This window comes from Carettochelys insculpta, chromosome 3 (genome assembly GCF_033958435.1).
Source record: "Carettochelys insculpta isolate YL-2023 chromosome 3, ASM3395843v1, whole genome shotgun sequence".
NCBI lineage: Eukaryota > Metazoa > Chordata > Testudines > Carettochelyidae > Carettochelys > Carettochelys insculpta.
In genome coordinates this window covers 139,920,602-139,943,034 of record NC_134139.1, presented here as the reverse complement: position 1 = coordinate 139,943,034, position 22,433 = coordinate 139,920,602, and the positions used below count along the sequence as shown (strand labels likewise).

The 22,433-nt window shown below is 41.0% G+C and overlaps 1 protein-coding gene across 6 annotated transcripts in view; it reads right to left on the bottom strand.

Moving 5' to 3' along the window:
• Nucleotides 1-22,433, bottom strand: part of BACH2 (BACH transcriptional regulator 2) — a 306,097-nt gene that overhangs the window by 113,594 nt on the left and 170,070 nt on the right. For all 6 annotated transcript variants that reach the window (XM_074990881.1, XM_074990876.1, XM_074990875.1 and 3 more), the window contains one exon: nt 18,625-18,774. The gene's annotated coding sequence lies outside the window, so the exon portion shown is untranslated. The remainder of the gene's footprint in view (nt 1-18,624; nt 18,775-22,433) is intronic.

The window sequence follows — 22,433 nt, the reverse complement described above, 5'->3', positions numbered from 1 at the left end:
TGAGATAACTGGCTCTGTGGATAGGGGAAAAAAAATCAATGGATGTGATTTATCTTGACTTTAACAAAGCTTTCGATACGGTCTCCCACAATATTCTTGTCAGCAAGTTCATGGAATGTGGATTGGATAAATGGATGGTAAGATGGATAGACAGCTGGTAGAAGGTTGGGCCCAGCGGGTACTGGTCAACGGCTCGATGTCGGGATGGTGGTTGGTTTCTAGTGGAGTGCCCCAAGGTTTGGTTCTGGGTCCTGTTCTGTTCAACGTATTTATCAATGACCTGGATGAGGGGTTGGATTGAACCCTCAGCAAGTTTGTGGATGACACTAAGCTAGGGGGAGTGGTAGATATGCTGGAGGGTAGGGACAGGGTCCAGAGTGACTTAGACAAATTGGAAGACTGGGCTGCAAGAAATCTGATGAAGTTCAATAAGGATAAGTGCAGAGTCCTGCACTTGGGCCGGAAGAATCCCAAGGATTGTTACAGGCTGCAGTCCAACTGGTTCAGTAGTAGTTCTGCAGAAAAGAACCTGGGAGTTGTAGTGGATGAGAAGCTGGACATGAGTCTACAGTGTGCCATTGTAGCCAAGAAGGCTAATGGCATATTAGGTTGCATCAAGAGGAGTGTTACCAGTAGATCCAAAGAAGTGATTGTTCCTCTTTATTCGGCTTTGGTGAGGTCGCATCTGGAGTACTGTCTCCAGTTCTGAGCCCCCAGTTATAGGAAGGATGTGGATACACTGGAGAGGGTCCAGCGGAGAGTGACCAAAATAATTAGGGGGCTGGAGCATATGACCTATGAAGAAAGGTTGAGGGAATTGGGACTGAAGGGAAGTTACAAAGAGGCTGGAGAGAGGCTGTTCACAGTGGTCACGGATGGCAGAACATGGAACAATGGCCTCAAGTTGTGGTTGGGAAGGTCCAGGTTGAACATTAGGAAAAACCTTTTTCACTAGGAGGGTGGTGAAGCATTGGAATGGTCTACCCAGGGAAGTAGTGGAGTCTCCATCCCTGAAGGTGTTTAAGTCTTACCTTGACAAAGCCCTGGTTGGGCTGATCTGATGCGTCTGGTCTTGCCTAGGGCAGGGGACTGGACTGGATAGCTTTTTCAGGTCTCTTCCAGCTCTATTGTTCTACTATTCTATGATTCTATGATACCAGTTACGTTTAACTGGTATGGGTTAGAGCAGCCCCCACCTGCTGAGGGCAGGGGTTGCTCTAACCCTGCAGGGTCACCATGGGCAGGGGCGCTCCAGCTGTGCTTGAGTAGCCCCATCCATGGTGGCCCCAGAGGGGAAAGGCAGCTGGGGAGGCTGTGGTCAGAGGCTGCTCTGGCCAGGATGGAGCAGCCCGGTCCCCAGCTGCTGCCCCGCAACTTGTTTAATTGGTTAACCAGTTAAACCTAGTGTTTAACCGGTTAATCAATTAAATGGAATTCTACATCCTACTTTGTACGGCATGCCTTATTTACTGTCAGTTATCCTGTGAATGTCCTGTTCTGTATAAACCTGCCACCAGGCAGTAATACAGCACCTTTTCCTTTTGCCTCTCAAAGTGCTCCTTTAAGATTGGTAGGTATTATCATGGCCACTTTACAGATAGGGAAATAGATGCAGGGAGCAGTTCAGAAGCTTGTGTGAAGTCGGAAGGGCGGTTGTAGAACTGAACAAAGCCCAGATCTCCTGTTGTCTCAGTAGACAGCACTGCCTCCTTGAAATAATGACTCCCTTACTATATGAAAGAGAGAAAATTTAACTTAAGCCTGTAATAGTTCCCTTCCAAATTATAGAATTTATGGAATCTAGGAAATCTTCAGAGAATAAGCCACTTAAGTAGGCAGACATGCTAAAAAGGGTCTTCTGGGACATGAAGGAATAAAATTAATTTAGAAGAAGAAAATCTAAGAGTGAGGTAGTTTTCCTAGTTTTGGGGGGAACTGGGGTTGCGAGAGGCACTATAAACCAGCCATTTTGCTCTACAAAAGAACTGTTCTTGGCATATACAAGTATTTTAATATTGTAGTGAGAAAAAGTGTTTTTAAAAGAATGGCTTACGATAATGGATTTTTAAAACAAAAGTAAAACCTGCTTGCACTGAGAACAGTGTTTTTACAGATAGGGGACTTCACAGTGCTAGTGGTGTGTATTTTACAGCATTTCACATGATTTCTCATTATTTAAATTCCTATGTACTTATGTCATACATGAACAAATGACCTTATTGTTCAGAACATGTCTTTATATGAACATTGCTGCTGTTAGGACTTGTGCTTTTTTGCATTTTTCTTCCTTACCAAGTCAGAACAAAAGTTTCTTTTACGGCAGTTTTGGGAACTTCATGCAAATGTCAGTTTTTGCACATCAATCATCAGTTTAACAACATATAAAGAGATATAGCCTCAGAGGGATAGCCATGTAATGAGCTTAGGTAATGAGCTTTCATGGGTCAGACCCACATCATCAGATTTTGGAACAAAAATGAAAATATGGGGCATACGCATGTAGTGGGGGAGGGGTAAGAGAAGGAGAAAAAAGAAAAGTGGCATGTGTGCGTGTATGTGTCCGTCCATCCATCTGTCTGTCCAACCATTAACAGGACCTTTTGAAGGAGTAAATTAAGTGTCAAAATCCATTGCCAGTTCTGTCCACATAGCTATACTAGAGAAACCATCACTGGACCTAACTACATCAGCCATACAATCAGAGACTCACATACCTGTACTAATGTGATATCTGGCATCATGTGCCAACAATGCCCCTCTGCCATGTACATTAGTCAAACTGGACAGTCCCTGCACCAAACAATGAATGGACATAAATCAGCATGAGGAACTGGAATAAAGGGGAACATTTTAATTTCCAGGACATACAATAATGGACTAGTGATTTTGTTACAAAAGGATTTTACCACTGGATTACAAAGGGAGACATCTGAATTAGAATTCATATTTAAGGTTCAGAGAGGTAGCTGTTAGTCTGTATCTTTACAAAAAAAATCAGTCCTGTAGCACTTCAAAGACTAACAATATGATTTATTAGGTGATGAGCTTTCTCAATTTGTCCAGGTCTGAAGAAGTGGCTTTGTCCCATGAAAGGTCATCATCTAATAAATTATTTTGTTAGTCTTTAAAGTGCTACAGGACTGAATTTTTATTTTCAAGTTTAACACATTTAACCTGGGGCTTAACAGAGACCTCAATTATCTTACACATTACAAGGGCAATTTCCCCACCTTTGATATTCGAAGGATGGCACACATCTCGCTTAACTTAATTTACTCGTTCCTAAAGTCCTATTGATGACTAGTGGCTCCCCCTCCTCTCCCTCTTCTCTTTTTTTTTTCTCCTCTTCTTTCCCCCCTCCCTGCTATCCATACCTTGTATTCTCATTTTTCTCCAAAATCTTCTGAAGTGGCTCTGACCCACCAAAGCTCATTACCTAATATATAAAATTGTTTTTCTTTAAGGTGTTATATGACGCTAGCTTTTACATAAAGATGTATGTAAGAGTAACACTAACAAGGGCTGAATTTTTAATAAATAAATCAAAGCTTATAAACTAGTTTCTGTTAAGGCAAAATTCATGGTAGTGCATTAACAAAAGTGTCAGTAATAAGATTTAAGATTACAATATTGAATTGTTAGAGGGCTGAGTTTAACCAACTACACTTTCTTTATATTTATTTACAAACTCTTTATACAAGATACTATAGCAGCAGCCTTCATAAGGGCAGGGACAAAGGGTATCGAGCCATTTGCAGAACAAAATAATATAATATAATACGCAATCCAAAGATGATTCAACATGCTCTGTTCTCAGAAATTAAACATTTTCTTAACAAGTTGGAGGAATACTTGTTAGTCTCTGTCTTCCTAAGATATACATGTGCATGTTAGTTCTCTTTCTACTCAGCCCTCTGCCACAGTGGTATTTAGTGTCAATCTTGTAGCCCTTACTGACCTTGAGGACTTCTGTGGGATTGCTCATGAGCAATAAGAGCTTCAGGATCAGCTCTAGAAAGAGGCAAACACCCCAGCACATGTAGCTATGGAGGCAGGAACAAAGGCTTTTAGAGCAAATGAAGGATGAGGCTTGTTTTGCATAACAGAATGCAGAAACTATGTTGGTTATAAGCCATATTTTAAAATGTGGAGGGACTACCTCATGAGATTGAAATTGCATGTTAGAAAAATGTTTTATTTGGAAGTGTGTTTCTTATGGAGCTCTGCAAAAATACAAATATACACAATATCCAAAAATGGCAGCTTTCTGAAGCTAAAACACCATTATGTGAGACACGCTAACATACAATTTTATACACACTCTGCGACACAAACCACATGTATAATGGTATATAGTACAGCTGTACACATCTATCCATGCGGATGCTGAGATACACCTACACAAAGCCATACAAATTAGCATAAAATAAAAAATGGAATTCCAATAAAAGAAACACTCATATTTGATGTAGTTAGGCTTTGCCCCCTCCCTCGCACCCCTACAAAATGCTAAGCATTAACTAGCTTCACCCACTAATTTAACTGTTGTTACATCCCATGTAGGGAACCTTTGTTTTAGTCAAGCTCCATAGCTTTTTCTTTAACATGTCCTGTGGTTTTTATGTTGTGCTTTTATGGATTAATTTTTATGGCAGAATTCGACTTTTTGGTCACAACCACACAACCTCCACAGGGATGCAAATGAAGAATTTTGTTGTTATTGTTAGAGATGATCAAACACTGCTTGACACTTTAGTATACAAATGGTTTGATATCTAATTTGTTTTAAGCAATTCACTCTTCTCTGCTTAATTGTGCCATGCTATAAATGACTTGGCAGGTGTTTTCATGACATTTTAAAAAGTATATTATTAAACTTAATACATATTCCTTTCTCTGTCATTCCCTCTCAAATACAGTTCTTATAGATGATAGCACAGTTCAGTTTTGCCAGATTACTGGGCTAATATTTACATATTTTAAGGCCATAATTACAGGTGAAGATTAACTCACATAATCCGGTAACAAATGGAAAGCTGTTAGCTGAGCTGTTGTGTGTGGACACTTCAGCTACTTTGGAGGCTAGTTTCACATCAGAGGCAATAAGTATCAGAGTGGTAGCCATGATAGTCTTTATCCGCAAAACCAGTGAGAAGTCTGGAGGGACCGTGTAGACCCGTGGTGTCCAATATGGCCCCATTCGCCACATGTGGGGGCGAACGTGGCTCAATGCCGCACAGGTGGGGTGCCCTCTGGCTGCTCCGCGCATGCACCCCAGCACGTGGTGGGACAAGTGTGTGGGGACAGTGGTGGCTCCTCTGGCCCCGGCACACAGTGCCTTGGGAGGTTCGTGTGGTTTGGGGGCTGAGGTGTGGCACGGGCAGCTTGGGTGCAGCACAGTGCGGGAGGCTGGGGGCTGAGGCACGGTGCAGACAGCTCGGGTGCTGCAGTGTGGGCAGCACGGCTCCAGTGAGTAAGGGGGGGGACTGTAGTGAGGGAAGGGAGGGTGACTTGGCAGGGGCCAGCGCCTGGCAGCGGGGGCAGGGCCATGGCAATCCAGTGAATTGCTTTTGGACACCACTGTTATAGACAAACAGATTTACTGCAGCATAAGGTTTTGTGGGCAAAGACCCACTTCATCAAATGTACGTAGGTGAAGGAGTTGAATTGAAATTGAATGGGGTAGAATTCTTCAGCTCAAGATTAATAAACTATTAGGATGTACTGCAGGTTATCTACATCTGGGAATCAGCAAGACTCACCATTTAAGTCTCCTTTTCATTCCCACAGAAGGAAGGTAAGCATTGCTTACCTTTCAGAGGTAATGTGTGCATAATATTCTGTACAGGGGTTACTGAGTGGACTTCCTTGTTACTCTTTACAGCAGATACAGTCTCTGAGCATTTTGATAAGCAGACAAGTGGAAAAGACGTAATTAAACAGTACAAATATATCAACATTTTAACAGAAGCCCCAAGCAGACTTCTGTGCCACAGAAATGATACATATGATCTTTGGGGGGAAGAACTGGCCTTATCTTAAGGACCTCTATCAATTTATTCAAGAAATGGCATTTGGAGAAAGGTAGGAAGTATGTTTTCTCAGCCTACGGAAAGGCAGTGAAGCAGCAGCAGCTAGCAGCTGGCAGACGTGTGTGAACATGGGATTATGTTCAAGAAAGACTATAGAGATGGAAAGTAGACAGCACAGTATAAATTTGGGTGGATGAAATCTTAACCATTTTCCTGGACTGCTATCCCGGTACTTACACTGTTCACCATCAGAGTACCTGAATACTTAAAAACTAAAACGGAAAACTAAAAGCTCAAGCATTCCAATTCCTAGCCTCCTGAGACAATAGAAACCAGAGTGCCCAGATACCATTCCCCACCCCCACCCCCATTAAAGAAATTTAGAAGACCCTGGCACCCATTTTGGGTCAGACTTTCCAAAGTGCAGAGAACTCACAATTCCCACCCAAGGTAACAGGATCTCTGTATGGTCAGCACCTCTGTAAGTCAGACCCGCTACACACTTACGCATGGTGTACATGTAAACATCTGTAAAACGTTATTGCCTCAATAATAAACTTGTAATTAAATTTAAAAATATTAACAAAAAAGCAGCTGAAGAGCTTTACATGATAAACATCAGAAAAACATTGATTTCCAACCCTGCAGCCAGTTGTTCTGTAGTATCTTCTGCGTTGTGCTGACAACCTCCGCCCCCCGCCGCACTCATTCAGACACAATACCTTCAGGTCTGTCTAAGTAATGTAATTTACTGGAGTGGAATTCCCTTGATACTTTCTGCAGCACTCAGTGACAGTATCATTTATACTCTACACTGTCATGCTATGACACTGATACATTGGCTTTCATCCCTCATTCACTGCAGAGTGTGCAATTTCACCTTCCATTGTGTCCTTTCGTAGAGTGCATGTACAAATTTACTCCATTCATCTCTAATTACAAACCTCTTCTGAAATACTCTCATTAGATTTATATTTCTCACTCCAAATGTCAATCTTATTTGAAAATTCCAGTTTTCCTGAAGATTCATCCATTAGCAATAACCGCTAAAGCAGTCCTTGACTGAATACATTAAAAGCAAAATCAACGCAGCAGCTATACACTTAAAATACAGTTACATTGTAAATCTCCATTGCTAATGTTTTGTATTATTCAAGTAATGTAATAATGAGCACTTGACTGGCCAATTCTATTCTTCCAAGACATGAAAGGTGTGAGCTAATCATCAACTGTTAAGTCAGAGGCTGATCATACTGCATCACTGGGTAGCATTTCTAAGCCCATGCTATTATGTGTGAACGTATGGGAGGGGCATCACAGGCTCATAGGACCTGTTACCACCTCCTTTTGTGTTTTTTCACTGCAGTCTCAGTCCATGACAAGGTGCAACAAGGCAGAGGTGGTTATACTAGGCAAACCTGTGTATCCTAGAAGATCATTCTAGGGCATTTTGGCTTGGCTAGCTATGCCAGGAACTAAAATTCAAATGTAATGAATTTATGAAAAATAATGCTGGGAAAAGGAGACTTAAATAGTAAATCTTGCTGATTCCCAGATGCAGATAACCTGCAGTACATCCTAACAGGTTACTAATCTTCAGCTGAAGAATTCTACCACATTCTCTTGCAGTAATTTCAATTCAACTCCTTTATCTATGACTGCTCAGTTTGGATAGTCTATAAAACAAAAAGAGGATTGATTAAACAGGGAAGTGTTAAGACTAGAAAGGATCCTTCCCACTTACTAGGAGAAAAAACAATATTTAATAATAAGATAACAACATTGCTTACTGACTCTTGTACAATGCATAGTATCTATCATTACTAAAAAGGCCATCTGAGCGATATTCAGAGAAAAGTAAATATTGTAACTTGCTCATCGGAAAGCACTGAACCAAGTGAGGGACTTCTCAACATATGATACAGACTCTCCTGGCATTTTCTTCAAAGCAATTCAATATGACTTCATCCATACTAGTCTTAGCATCAGAAAGAAAACATTTCTACATCTGTACTAAACAAGAAGAATCCTTAACAAAAATAACAACAAATCTTTCCCTGCTTGTTTGCATCTGGTCACTTACAAGTGTAAGGCATGCAGATAATTATAACAGATGTAATGTAATTCCCTGCAGAAAAATTCCACCACTGCAGAACCTAATTACTCCTGAAGTTTTGCCCATTCCCACCTGAAATATTTAAAACATTGATTACTGCATCAATTCTCTAGCCTTTTGTACTGTGCATCAACCAGTATTACACTGAGTGAGTATAGATGCTAAAACAGAAATATCCATTTAAATAAAAAGACAGAGATGACAAGATACATGTAAAGTAAAAACAATGCACAACACACTTCTGCTCCTAAAGAAGGAGGAAGAAAGGGGGAATTACACTGAGCTAATTTTAGGGGATTTAATATTGCACAGTTAAAAATTTTGACACCGAAGAGAGCATCAATAATCCATGGAACAACTGTGTGTGGCTTTAAGTGCTTGACCTAAACCACATCCTCTTCGCTGCATGGAGTTACATAGCTTCTTAAGTGAGACGGAAGGATGGTTATGAAGGAAAAGCTGAGAAACAATGGAAAAGAAGTTTTTCAGCCTTTGTATTTTTGGCTGTTATGGCTTCATAAAGAGGAAAACATACAGAAACATCTTTGTTCATCTATTTCAAGACGAGTAACAAACAGAAAAGCTAAAAATGCACAAATACACTCATTCTTTGGAAATGCCACAGCTACTTAACGAGTGAAATAGGGACAGCACCAGTGAAGGGACCATAAAGTTAAAAATTTCCCTGTAAATGCCGACATTTCTCTTTCATGTTTTAATTGGCCACAGGCTGATATGCTATTAATAAACGTGGCCACAGTAGATTTAGCAGCTCAATAAAGACACATTTTAACTCATTTAGCAGACCCTTTAGCAGCTGTGGCTACCTGGAAAAGCAATCAAGCCAGCAGTTACCCATACTATCACCTTATTGTGCAAACAAAGGGTCCTTACATGACAATGGGCCACATTTAGAATTCCTTTACTTGCAGTTCAGGAGGCTGGCAAAGAACATTTATATCAAATAGATTAAGTTACGGATCAACAGTTCAAGTTCTACAACTGTACTTTTGGTCAGCTGATTTTAAAAATCCACAAGCACTCCACAGTGGCTTTTTTCAGACATAGAGACAATTCTGCTTCCAAAATCTTTTCAGCCCGATCTCTTTTCAGCCATACTTTGCTTTTTAGAATGAAAAAACGCTGACAGAGTATTCATGAAGACTAGCAGTGTAAGTAACTTGTCTGTCTCTCCCTTATTTCAACAAAGACACATTTACAAGTACTCAAATGTAGAACTTACCAGAGAGAGGCAAAGCTGCATGCAAGCCAGTCATCAGAGCTAACAGAATGATTCTGCTTGCTCTACAGATTCTGAATTGTCTGAGTCTTATTTTTAGTTGTACACAAAGGGCAATAAATGGAAAATCTTATTGTAACCACTGCTTTTTCTTGGCCACCCACACTTCCAACACCTACAGCGAAAGTATACAAATGCAAAAAACCCAGCACTGATGGCTCATCTTAACAAGGGATGCAAAGTAGCTAAAATGTATTGCATATTTTTCCAGTTTATATTTATGGTTTCATTGTGCTAGTTTAATTTTAATGGTGATGATACAGATTATAATGTAGATAAGCTGCAAGAGGACATAACTGCAGCTTTCGTGAATTCAGCAGCTCTTCCATTCTTTGTTCTTATTTACTGTGTGGAAAACAAATTCTCAAATGAAGGATGGCTAACCACTGACCAATGTTAAAGTCATTACTGAAGATGCAAATCAGATAACAAAAGTACACATCCTTTACTAGTTTTTTCAGATCAATGATTTACACAGGGGTTACTGATGGGCTTATCAATCAGAAATCATCTTGATTATTTTACTTCAGAAAGTGGTATTTTTTAAACAAAGAAAAACCAAAAAAAATTCCTTCGTACTCATAATAATAGTACTAGAAGAATTACAGAGCCTGCTGTCAAGAATTTCATCATGCTTAAAAAATTCCACTTCACTTAAAGTTGCTTTGCAAATTACTTAGTAATTTCATACATGGTACAAATCGCAACCTAGTAGTACTCTGTTTCTATTCACCATTCTTCTCCACACCTGACCTTTTTCTGCTTATCCTGCACGCATTTTGAAGTGATACCAATATGAGCATAATCATCAGGTGAAAACCCGCACAGGATTAACCCAAACTGACAGATGAGCTATTTTAAAAAAAATGAAATAAAATAAAAAAGACCACTCACAGCAGACTGCAGGAGGATTGGTCAACAAGGTATAGGGATGTGGCAATGAACACTGCTCGTTTTTATTAACCACCTCACTTCTCGAAAATGCAAAGCATTATGTCTACTTAAGAATCAATAACAACCTTGTTGCCCAAATTCTCTACAAATCACAAGAAACATGTACAAGTAAGATAGAGAGCCACCATGTCCACAAAATACCACTGAGACAAAGCATCAACTCCAGAAAATGTGACTACCGATGCTTGCTAATTAACAACCAACTACACAGAACTACCAGTTATCTTCTAGTAATTAACATGGAACCTAACGCACACTTAAGGTACTCTGAACACACCGCAGCTTACACAATACTGTTGAAATCAGACGCAGGCTTTTCTGTTGCTTTTATGTAGTAGGAATGTCTCCTATGTGTTGTAAAAGCACAGGTATCTAAGTATTATGAAAAGTGGGTCATACGCCACTGAGTCTCAACCACACCGCCCCCAAGTCGGGCACCAGATGACTGTACACTCTGCTGCAAGAAGGAGAGGGATGGATTTCGGCAGCAGTGAAAACAAAACTTTTATGTGGTGAGATTATATTTTAGTTTTTACTGGTTTAGGTTGGAGAAAGTTGATTTCACTGTCACTGTCTTTCAGTATTTTCTTATAATAAATGACAAGCACTGGCAGGTATGATAGCCCGCGGGACACTCAGAGCAAAGGTACTGTCCCACCTATGGGGAAATGCTAGTTATCAGTGTTCTTGTGGTAAATGCAAGCTTTACCAAGGTTGAAGTGAGACTGACTCAGGCAGGCTGACACACAGACTGCCACCTGCAACGCTAAGAAGAAAAACTTCATCACAACACCATTGTCCCATGAATAGAAAGTAAATAAATCAATGATACTTTATGCAAAAGTGGCACATCACACCTTGGAAGCGAGACACAAACATTAATTAATGGCAGCCAGGAAGAGGTATCGAAATTATTCAGTTTTGGTGTGTTGTATCATATCATACAGACCACAGTTCTTCCCAAGCCTAGCAGTTACCTCTCAGGGTATAAATGGTAGCTGACTTAAATTAATAGCTCCATAGTACTACTCACAGCCATCACCGTGTGCTAATTCTTCCCACTATCCTGTCATATATTCAACAGTGAAGGTGTTACAACCAGCATTGTACCAAGGGTTTTCAGTTCACTCCCTCCCCACATCCTATTTCAGATGATGTCCTCACACATAGATGCACATTCTACTTTATAATCTAATGTGTAATTGCTGTCTGGTGAACATATACTTAACATTTTCCAGCTCATATTACGAGGCAAGACTATTTGCTGTAATTTTATTTAGTTTTTCAAAATATCAACAAAAACAAAAGTACAGCTAATATTTCCAGCTTTGTCAGAGTAGTCAGCTAGGGGCATGTTGATACCTCGATCACTGTTGTGTAACAGATAAGCTACAGGGAAAAAGTGAGAAAAAAAAAGACATGCTACCTTAAGAAAGGCTCTCAACACAAACGCCTCCCTCTAACCTTAAACCTCTCTCAAAACACCTCCACCCCCAAAAAAGGATGTTAATAAAATCTAACAAAGAAAGTCTTACCCTAAAACAGAGTTTTGACCCTAAATAGTCAGATTTACCAGGGACTCGATGAAATTCACCAGGGACTTTCCCACTAATTTTATGCGGAAAGTGTTCAGATGTAGGTGGGCAACAGTATAAAATGGGCAGGGGCAGAGGGAGGACAGCATGCACAGTACTCTCCTCCACATAACATTGCCCATTCATGATGTCAGGAATGAATGCCTATAAAGGGTTAAAACCAGAAAAAGCCTGTTCTCTCCTGGCCAGAAGCCAGGTGAGCCAATGAGGAGAGACAGTGGGATTGTTTGAAATGAAACAGTTGCCTGCTGAGGCGGGCTTTTTGTTTTCTGGCTGGAACAGAGAGATCAAGATGCTTAATCCTAAACAGGTTTAATGAATCAAGTAAATATCCTGGCCACAACATAATCTGGGCATACAGATACGTAAGTAGAAAGGACATGTTTACTTAGACACAATGAGGGTGTTTTTATTTTGGGTTTGGGGTGGGACACGTTAGGCTGCTTAATGTATTCTGCCCTGTATACTGTAACTTCTAAATTGAATCCCATGGAAGTAATTCTCTGTGCTCTAACCTTGAGGTTTTTTAGTTGCGTTGTAACACCCAGCAATTAAGAATGCTTTATCACTTTCTGGGTATAAGTTTTTTTTTTGTTTTTGTTTTGTTAATAAATTACTTTTTAAGGCAATGATTTGATTCCTGTGTCCTAGAGAAGTGTCTGTATATCCATGCCTAAGGCTGAAGGCTCAGCTATCAGATAGCAGCTTTCTGTCTTTCTTTTATTTTCAAACTAGCTTGTTAGAAAGAGTTAAAAAGATTGCGTTTACCCCACAGGGAGATATCCCAAATATGTCTTCCTGGGTTTTAAAGGGTTTTTTTTCCCCTCAATTAGCTGGTGGCAGCTCCCTCGTAAGGTCAGGGAATCTGTGACCTTGGGAAGCTTTTAAGCAGAAGCCCATAGAAGCAAGGTATTTTAAGTTCTCTTGCAGCCTACCCACCCCACCTTCTGCACTCAGAGTGTCTGAGTGGGGAACAGCCTCGACAATGTGAAAGAATGTGTGGCCATGTTTTCCGAATAAAAAGGCCCAAATACACAGAAGTGCATGAACACTTCTGTGTGTGTCTGATTTGAGCATGGACCACACCTGATGTGTACGCCCAAGTTGGATTTACATTTGTCCACAGGTATGTAAGTGCACGATCCTCGACCTCTCATGTATGCATGCAGTGTTGCTTATATGCAAGTCATATGTGCACTTCTGAAGAAGTTAGCCTGTGGAGCTCTAGGGTGGGGTAGTTAGGGGTCTTATGACTGAGAAGCATGTAGGTAGAAAATAGCATTGCCATCTGGCTGGGTATTTGAGCGACTTTGACAGTTCTTCTACTCCCTTGCTGTCTGCTGGGCAAGAGATGTACTCTACCAAGGTGGTGGGTTCTTTTTTTTTCCCCCCTTTGACTGTACACATGAACAGTGATTTTGTGGCTAGTAATCATATGCATTACGGCTAGGAACACACCATGTGCAGGCTGGGCCCTCACTTGCCAGCTGCCAGAACTGGAGCAGCTACTTTCAGCACCAGAAACAGCCAGATCCATTACGCAAAGGTGAGGCTCACCAGCAGTGAGAGGTAAGGTAAGGCTGGGATGGAAGGCAAGGGCTTCTGCAAGGAGATGGTACCTGAGAGGGCAAGAGGATGATAAAGGAGGGGAAAAGGCCTGCAAATCTATGAACCACGCCCCGCCCCACCCTGACTTTAAATGTTCTGAAGCTTCTGGCCTGATGCACAAAGAGTCGGTCAACCGTCATGTAATATATAAGCACCAAAGGAAAGGATTTTTCCCCCATGAAATATTTCATGGTATACATGGCACATCTGAAATTAGAATCTGGTCCCAGACACTCAGTGGCACACAGACCACAACTCTTCTTACCGACTATCATGACAGCTGAGATCAGCTAGGCTGCTCTGGATGACAGTACAGAGGGGATATGAATGTTTACCAACTAGGTGTTCGAGTGGCTGAGATGTCACTTTTGGACATTTGATTTCCCTGTTGATCCAACAAAGCATGATTTTTTTTTTAGCCTGTAGACAGTAAAGCCTTTTATTTTTTTTTCATTATTTGGCTGATGGTAGGCGGGTGACAGACATTTAGTCATCAAATGGCACACTTCAAAATTTTAAATTAATTTACATCTGCCCACAGATTGCTGATGGGCAGATTTTAGAAATCTAAACATTAGATTTCTTTTTTTCAAAAAATACTCTGAGACCTCTCTATTATCTATATATTATAAAAACGAGTTTTCATTTAATTTTGTTGAGCTTAAACCCTTTAAGAATCTTACTGAACTCTGAAGATAAGAATTTGCAAATTCACACAGTCCATTTTTCCTCAGAATGCCACTGATTGGTATGTTATTTTTGCCTCTTTTTAGAAGAAATAATGAAGAATCAAAACAAAAGAAATGTAAGCTTAGCATTTAAATTACAGTTCAGAATGCAGCATAATTCTATGGTGATGTCAACAGGACAGCTGTGTAGCCACATCCTAACATTGCAATTCAAGCAGCTTCTGATCAAAGCCCTTTTCTGTTATACATTTGTTTTGCGCTATTAGATAATGCAGTGCAACAAAGAATGAGCTGTTCAGGGATGAAAACAGCTCTTCTGAACCTCCCAACTCCACCACTGCATACAGATCCATGAATGATGCTGTGATATTAATTAAACCAAAGCTTTGACTGCACCAGAATCTGCTAGTGTGGATCCAGATGCAGCCTTGATCTTAAACCAGTAACCAGCTGCTTCATGACATTGCTATTAACCATGCTCCTTGAGACAGGGTATGTGTCTTCTAAATTTTGCATGGCCATGAACTCACTGCTGGCAAAGAGAGTGGGGAAGACTTTACAACATTTTTTTTTCAAATCCACACCCAATTTTTCAAGTTAATTTACTGCTCCAACACTGTACACTGTCAGAATAGAGAATACTGAATTAGCCATGGCACAATCTGCAGCATTAAAAGCATTCCTGTGTACCTCAGCTATGACCAGGGTAAGAAAGATTTTTCCAGATAGGTCCATTTAGTTTCTGACCACTCTTTTTAATCTGACATTCAAGGGTGCCACTTTTAAGTTAGTTTCTCTGACATGGACATGCAGTACTGGTAACCATGAGTAAGGCCCCAAAAATCACAAGAGATTCAGAAGTATCGGAGTGGTAGCCGTGTTAGTCTGGATCTGTAACAGCAACGAAGGGTTGCTGTGGCACCTTACAGACTAACAGAAAAGTTTCGAGCATGAGCTTTCATGAGCACAGACTCACTTCATCAGATGCTGGTCTTTTCCATGCTCAAAACTTTTCTGTTAGTCTATAAGGTGCCACAGGACCCTTCGTTGCTGTTAAGAGATTTAGAAGTAATCTGGTTTCTTTCCACGTGCCTTGTTTGCCTCCATAGTTTTCAATTTTTTTCTCCCTGCAGCTACAAGGGTTAGAAACTTACTTTTTAAAAAAGTATGAAAGCGGAGATGCTCATAGTCCCACATCTCCAGGCCCTGAAACTTTATCAAAAAACACTAAATACTGCATGATATATGACAGAACTTAAAAGATCTGCAAGTTGTTTGCATTCACTAGAAAATGAAGGAAAATCTCATATCAAACAGGCCACTCGGTATCTCTCTGTACATTATGACTTTCCCTCACTACCTAGTCTGGGTTAGAACTCTGTGCTTTGCCTGGACATAAAGGTTCTACTTTCCTTTCAGCCATTTCTTTCATTTCCCTACTTCTTTGATTTTCTTGTACAATCTTTTATTTTGACCAATAGCTCTCCTAGATCTTGGAATACACTGACAAGCACACTGTGTCTCTCTCTACATACCAATTCACCTCTCACACTTCTCTTTTCTACAATAAGGCTATGGTTACACTAGCAATTTTGCTGACAAAACCCTGATTTTGTTGACAAAACTCATGGAATGTCCACACACGAAAATGTGCTTTGTCAACAAAACTCAGCACTTTCACTGGCAGAGTTCTGCCTCTCAGCCATGAGGCATAATGCTGCTTTTGACAGATTCTGTCACAAAAAAAAGCTGTGTGGACACGGGGGGAACGGGGAGGGGGAGGAAAGGCGGCCTTCTCTCAACAGACAGGGCAGCCAGGCCAATGGGCAGCCCTGTCTGCTGTGCTTCCGGGTGTTCATTTTGTCGAGAGAGAGGCCAGGCAGTCCGGCTGATCTGTCGACAGAACAGAGCGCTCTTCCGATTGGCTTTTGTGTGCGGCCGCACTCTGCTGACAGAAGTTTTGTTGGGAACTCTCTTCCGACAGTGGCTTCTGTTGACAGATCATTGTAGTCTAATAGTTACATATCTGAAAGTCTTCTTCTGACAATGGTAGTTTGTTCGGAGTGCTGCCACAGGGAAATATTCAGCTGTATTTACACTTTTCATCTACTTAAGCATATTAAGTTTCAGTTTCTCCTGGTTCCAATGACTCATGATCATTTTTATTAACATTACACTTTACTCTTGGTCACTTAGGAGAAATAAATGTGCTGGCTTTTACTTTGATGTTCTCCAGACATTCTCCTCTCCCTCATGATCATGGTAAAATTCCTACTTGTGCCTTTTGCTATCGTACACCTTGTGTGTTGAAACATTTAAACCCACAACAGCATGAATACTGCAAAGAACAGAACAAGATTTAAAAGTCTCCTGATGGGGACACGAGTAGCTAGAATGGCAGATGTCCTTATACAGTCTTCAGCAAGCCCCAGACCTGGGGCTAGTATGACTTTTCATTCCATGGATTCCCTTAAGGTTTTTCTGGCAGAGTTATTTGACCAGCTGCCAGTGTCACATGTTTGCGCAGAGAGCAGCGTGGATCATAAGCAAAGACGGATCCTTGGGGAAAGGATCTGCACTATTGCTCTCAAACATGAGGATGGGCAAAAGTGGGGTGCATCTTAGCCAGTATGAAACACCCCAAAATGTCTTCAGTTAATTACTAAGGCGGACAATATATTTTATTAGCCATTAGAGTTCATTTCCCCTTTTTCTTCATTGACACAAGTGTTTGATGTAGAGGGAATTGGTAAAAAAAAAAAATACAAGGATCAGAAGCACGAATTTGTCTGTGGGCAGGTGTGCGCCTTTCCTCAAATTACACTAAAGCACAGCCCACATACTAGCCAAAACCAAAACACAAACCCCTCCCTGGCATCCGGTTGTACCAACAAAGGAATCAGCATTAAGTTCATCTCCAGCCTTCTGACAAGATCAGCTTGCTCCCAAGGCTCCATTCATGGGACCACCCTGCCCGTACTTTATATGGTGCCTCCTTGGTCAGGACAGCAACACTCCCCAGCCCACTTCCCCCACCAGGGCAGCCCTTCCCTGCAATGTTTTCAACCCCTATCTCCAGAGCAGAACACAGATCTCTTCTTGACCTGGCCCAGTGGGGATTCCTCTGGCCCATTACACCATCCCCACCAATCCAGTGTAAATAAGATAATCCTATGCTCTGAGTGCACCCTCACTGCTAATGCACATTTTCTGGAGTCTGGTCCAGCAAGCAGAGGTCGGCTTGGGATTCAGGGCTCCTGGGTTCTACTAACTCTGCCACTGATTTGTTTCATGATTTTCTGTGTTAGATACAAGCCACCTAACTTGTCTGTCGCTACATGGAAGGGATTGAGTAAGTGAGAAGACATGGTAGCTGTAATAGAGATAAGAGGAGCCTTATGCCACAAAATGTTTGGTTTAGCACCCTCCACTAGTCAACAGAACAATGAGACAGAAGGCAACTGAGAGAGTGCACACAGCAGGGGAGGGAGAGCTGCGGTTCCACCATGCAGAGCCTAGGGAACACCCACAATAGGGGTCCCATGCAGAGACTCCATTTGAAGCAGGGATGTAAAATCCCGTTAACTGATTGAACGGCTGGTGGTGCGGCTCCAATCTGCTCCAGTCCCCTTCCCCAGCCGAACCACCAGATGCAATGCTGGAACAGGCATCACAGTGCTGCCCACAGCCTGCCTGACCCAGCCTCTGCCACGGCAAGAGCAGGTTTCGGGGAGGGAGCCTAGGGGCCTCTGGTGGATCCTGAGCAGTGTCAGGTGAGGTAGTTTGGGAAGGTACTGCTGGATCACCCCCGCCCGCAGCACTCCTGGGTCTACCAAGGACAAAAAAGTACTCCAGCCCCACTGGAGCATTTCCTCCTGCACCCCCCCCACCACCGCAAGCCCCACAGGTTAACCTACTGATTAACTGTTGACATCCCTAATTTGAACCAGCCAAAGAAGAGTGGTTCAAATATGCTTTAGGAGAGCATCTATATGCAGGACTGAAACACTGAGATAAAAACAATGAAAACCACTTACATAAAAGAGGTTATATTGAAGTGACAAAAGCCAAGGCACGCTTTTCAGACAAATACTTGAGCTATTTTTAAAGCTTTTTTGCCAAGGTCACTGATGGAAGCAGAAAACTTAGAAATTCTTTAAAATGACAAAATTACAGTCATCTTTCAGTTTACAAAGCCAGACATAAGATTTCAGTACCCATCTATTTGCAACCTAATGTTTTAAGACATTTAAAATATGGTGCTTTTTTGTCTGAAATATTTTCATTCTTTTTACACTTTATGGAAGAAAAAGTTCAAACCAACACTTACATGTAACTTTTCTAGGTTCCGTGCTGGCTAATCTTTTCACGATGCTGGGAACTGGATGAATGGAGAAATTAAGAGGCTACAGAAATCCATGAAGATGTGGACTACCAAAGCTTTACGAGGCAAATTTCTGGCAGCTCAGCAGATACAAACCTAAAACAAAATGAAGGCTAGCATTATAATTCAGACATCAAATTTATATCAGATGTTGCTTTTGAATTCTAGTAATTTTTCTCTTTTGCCCGAGGAATCTTCTTTGCAAATTAGGCCGTAGGGTTCTTGCCCGTTGGTCAACAGCCACAGAAGAGGGGAACCAAGGAAACTCATTCTCAAGGGATTTACACAGGACAGAATCATTGGCAGATTTCTCAGCTCATTTTGGGTCCATCAGACTTGATGCCTGTTCTATAGCCACCTGTCTGACATTTAGTTAAGCTCTTTGGAGCAGGGACCATCTGTTTGTACAACACGGACCATGACTGGGGGGCACCTCAATGCTCCCACAACACAAAGTCATTTTCAAAACCAACCAACTTTTCCTGGGTCATTCTAAGCTCAAGAAGAGTTACAAAACAAAGCAACTGATCTTGCCATCTTCTCTGATTCTACTGAGAAATCAGTTTTATACCTAATGAGAGAAGTGTACATACTACACATGCAGGAGTATTTTTTTAAAATAATCTCTACAATAGCCAGTAGTACTTAAACGACTGTTCATATAGAAGTTTGAAAAAATTTAGCTTGGACTTCTCCAGGATTCTTTAATTGTCTTTTGAAATTTATTCCTTCATTTAATTATTATTCTAGAAGGGTTCAAGGAGAACCAGTTAAATTAGTAATTTATTCCTTTTCATCTGAGGCACTAAATGTTATGGTTGACCAAGGAACATGATCAAAAACATACAAACAAACAAACAAATCCGAACTATCAAGCCAGTATTAAAAAAAAAAAAAAAGATTTTATAGGACAGGGTTTGACTAACTCATTTGGCCAGTGGTAACAGTAAACCGATTAAAGACAGCTTTCTGAAAACACAATTGGACATACCATATGAAATGGGAGAGAACTAAAGCCCATATCTCAGTCTCAGAGACCAGCCCGAACAATGAGGTTGGGAGGAAGAAGGTATCCTTGGGAGAAGCCCCTCTGTGCCCACTACACCAACTTTACAAGCTAAGGTAACCACTATGCCATTTGCTTCTCCACTAGGTGGGGGTAAGAATGGCATATAGATACATGCAAAGATTGACCAATTCTCACTTGTAAACAGATGTGCTGCTCAGTTGTGGAGCTGGGTCCTATGATAATATTCCCTCTAATCTTTTCCATCTATGTGCAGATGTTTTTCCATCAATGTACAAAATAAATTTTACTTGCAGCCAGCCATGTATGAATATGCACCATAAGTAGAAACAAAAAACCTTGCTGTGGGCACTGTGCCAACCAGTGGGGCAGCATCTGAATCACTCCAGAGTGGTAACACAAGTGCACAGATTTCAGGGAACTCTGTCCTACGGTGAGCGGAGTGCAAATAACCTGCCCTGCCTCCTCAAGCCCCACACCACACATTGCTTGACAGTGGCATGGTTTACCCCCTAACGGACATGTGAAATGGTTCTAAAGGGGACATTACCGCTGAAATAGAACTGAATGAAAAAAAACAAGGAAGAGGGAGGGACAATTCTCTTTAAACAAATCAAAAACTTGGAGATTTAAAATGCAGAAAACTGCATCAAAGCCTAGAAATGTGAAAAAGAGTAAGCTATTCTCCAAACCCTCACCTTATGTTTTACAACTGGAGGCTTCAGCTGTCTCCATTCCATTTGTAACTGTATACACAACCGCGTGCATGAATAAAAATTGTGGAGGGCATACAAATGAAAATTCACAAGACTTACTACTGGATAGAAAAAGACCTCAATAGAATAATAGGTTTGAGGGCATGTTCCTATCATTCCCCCTTGGTATCATGTGTACTTGCCCTAAATTAGAGCTCTTGAACCAAAAAGACAGTAAAGAATTTTACATATTTTTAAACGATACCTCAAATTCAGAAGAAAAAAATGACCAACTGTTTAAGCTAGTCTCAAAACAAATAAATAAATAAATAAACAAATGAATACATATGCATCAAATTTTCAGAGAGGGACTACAATGGGACAATTATTTTTGGAAACTCAAAATTTGAAAATTATTAAAACTATTCTAATCCAAACCTTGTATGCACTTGAAATGCTCATGAGTGGCAGGTGAAGTTTTCTAGACGATGACATATTGGATGATTTGTCATTGATGCTCAGACTTACTATTTTTGATCCCATGCTGCATACACTCAATCATTAACCCATTTGTTTATAAGCTGACTCACCCAAGATGCACAAGCAAAAACGGCAAAATACTATGACTTTCATATCCCTATATATCTGGAATTGTCAACCTTTGTTTCCAGCCTGACATGGTAAGCCGTAGGCATGACTGGATATTTTGTGTACCTGGTGTGTCCGCAGCCAGTGTCTGCAATTCTCCTTCCCTGGCCCATGGGAGCAGTGGGAACTGGTGGCCAGCATCCTGCTTCCTGCTGCTCCTATGGTCTGGGAACAATGAATCGCAGCCACTCACAGGTTCCATGTCTGCCAATGCTCCAGGTAAATAAAACATCCCAGAATGCCAGTGGCATACCCTTACGGAATGGGAGCTGAAGTTTTGCTGGCCCATTAATAAGCAGACCCCCAAACTTTCATGATTCACTTTCTAATTGAAGAAAAAAAAATCAACTTATGAATGAAAATCCGTCTATTCTTAAGAAAGAATAAAAATAAAATGATGGTGCCCTGCTGATTTATAGAACGTTCCTCTAATTTCACTGCAGGGAGGACAACTGGACACAGAACAAGGCGGCAAGGAGAACCTCTATGATCACATTTGGATTCTACAATTAAGGAAATATCATACAAATACATAATACAAACCATAAATCATTTGTAAAACAAGAAAGAAATTGCCACAGACTCTGTGCAAGAACTAAAATCAGAAAACTTAATGGACGTATCTGATTTTTCAAAGGCAAATTACGCTTTCATGCTAAAATTACACTTGCCATGGCGTGTTGGAGGAGGAGTAGGGGAGATGGAGGGAGGGAAGGGGAACAGAGGAAGGGACTTTCAGTACTATCCTGTTCTTGGAAGGTGTGATTGATGTTCACTGCTGTAAAAAACATGGGACTGCATCCCAAACATCTCATTCCTTTCTGCAAATGTCTCACTCATTTTCTCTCTGTGTTCTGAGATAGCCTTACATTACAGAGGGTCAGCCAGAAAGCATCAGGTTTTACACATGATCTGCAACATGAAAGCAGGAATCTCTGCCCAGGGGTCAGACCAGGGTAGGATGAAACCTAAGCCCCTACACTAACACTTTGTTCAATGCGTGTTCTGTTGAATGTTTCCATTTTATGTAAAATTTTTCTTTGTGAAGGTAGGGAATGATAAAAGCAAAGCTTTCCTTAAAACACCCACCCACCCAAATATAAAATATGAAAAAAGAGAGAGTTTACATATGAGAGAGGGCCAGGACAAAAAAAATGATCCACTGAACCAAAATTTCTGCTAATGTTCTGCTATTTCTTGAGTTTAACTCCGTGCTGTCCCCCATGCAGAGAAGGGTACAGATCATCCTTCCAGGAGTCTCAGATGGTGGCCTCCATCCTGCAATCAGATTGGCACAGCCAGTTCTTGATTCCTGTGGGGAACCCCTTACAAGACAAAGCAATGTTGCCAACTCTGATAGTATTTAGAGCTTTAGTTAAAGACTC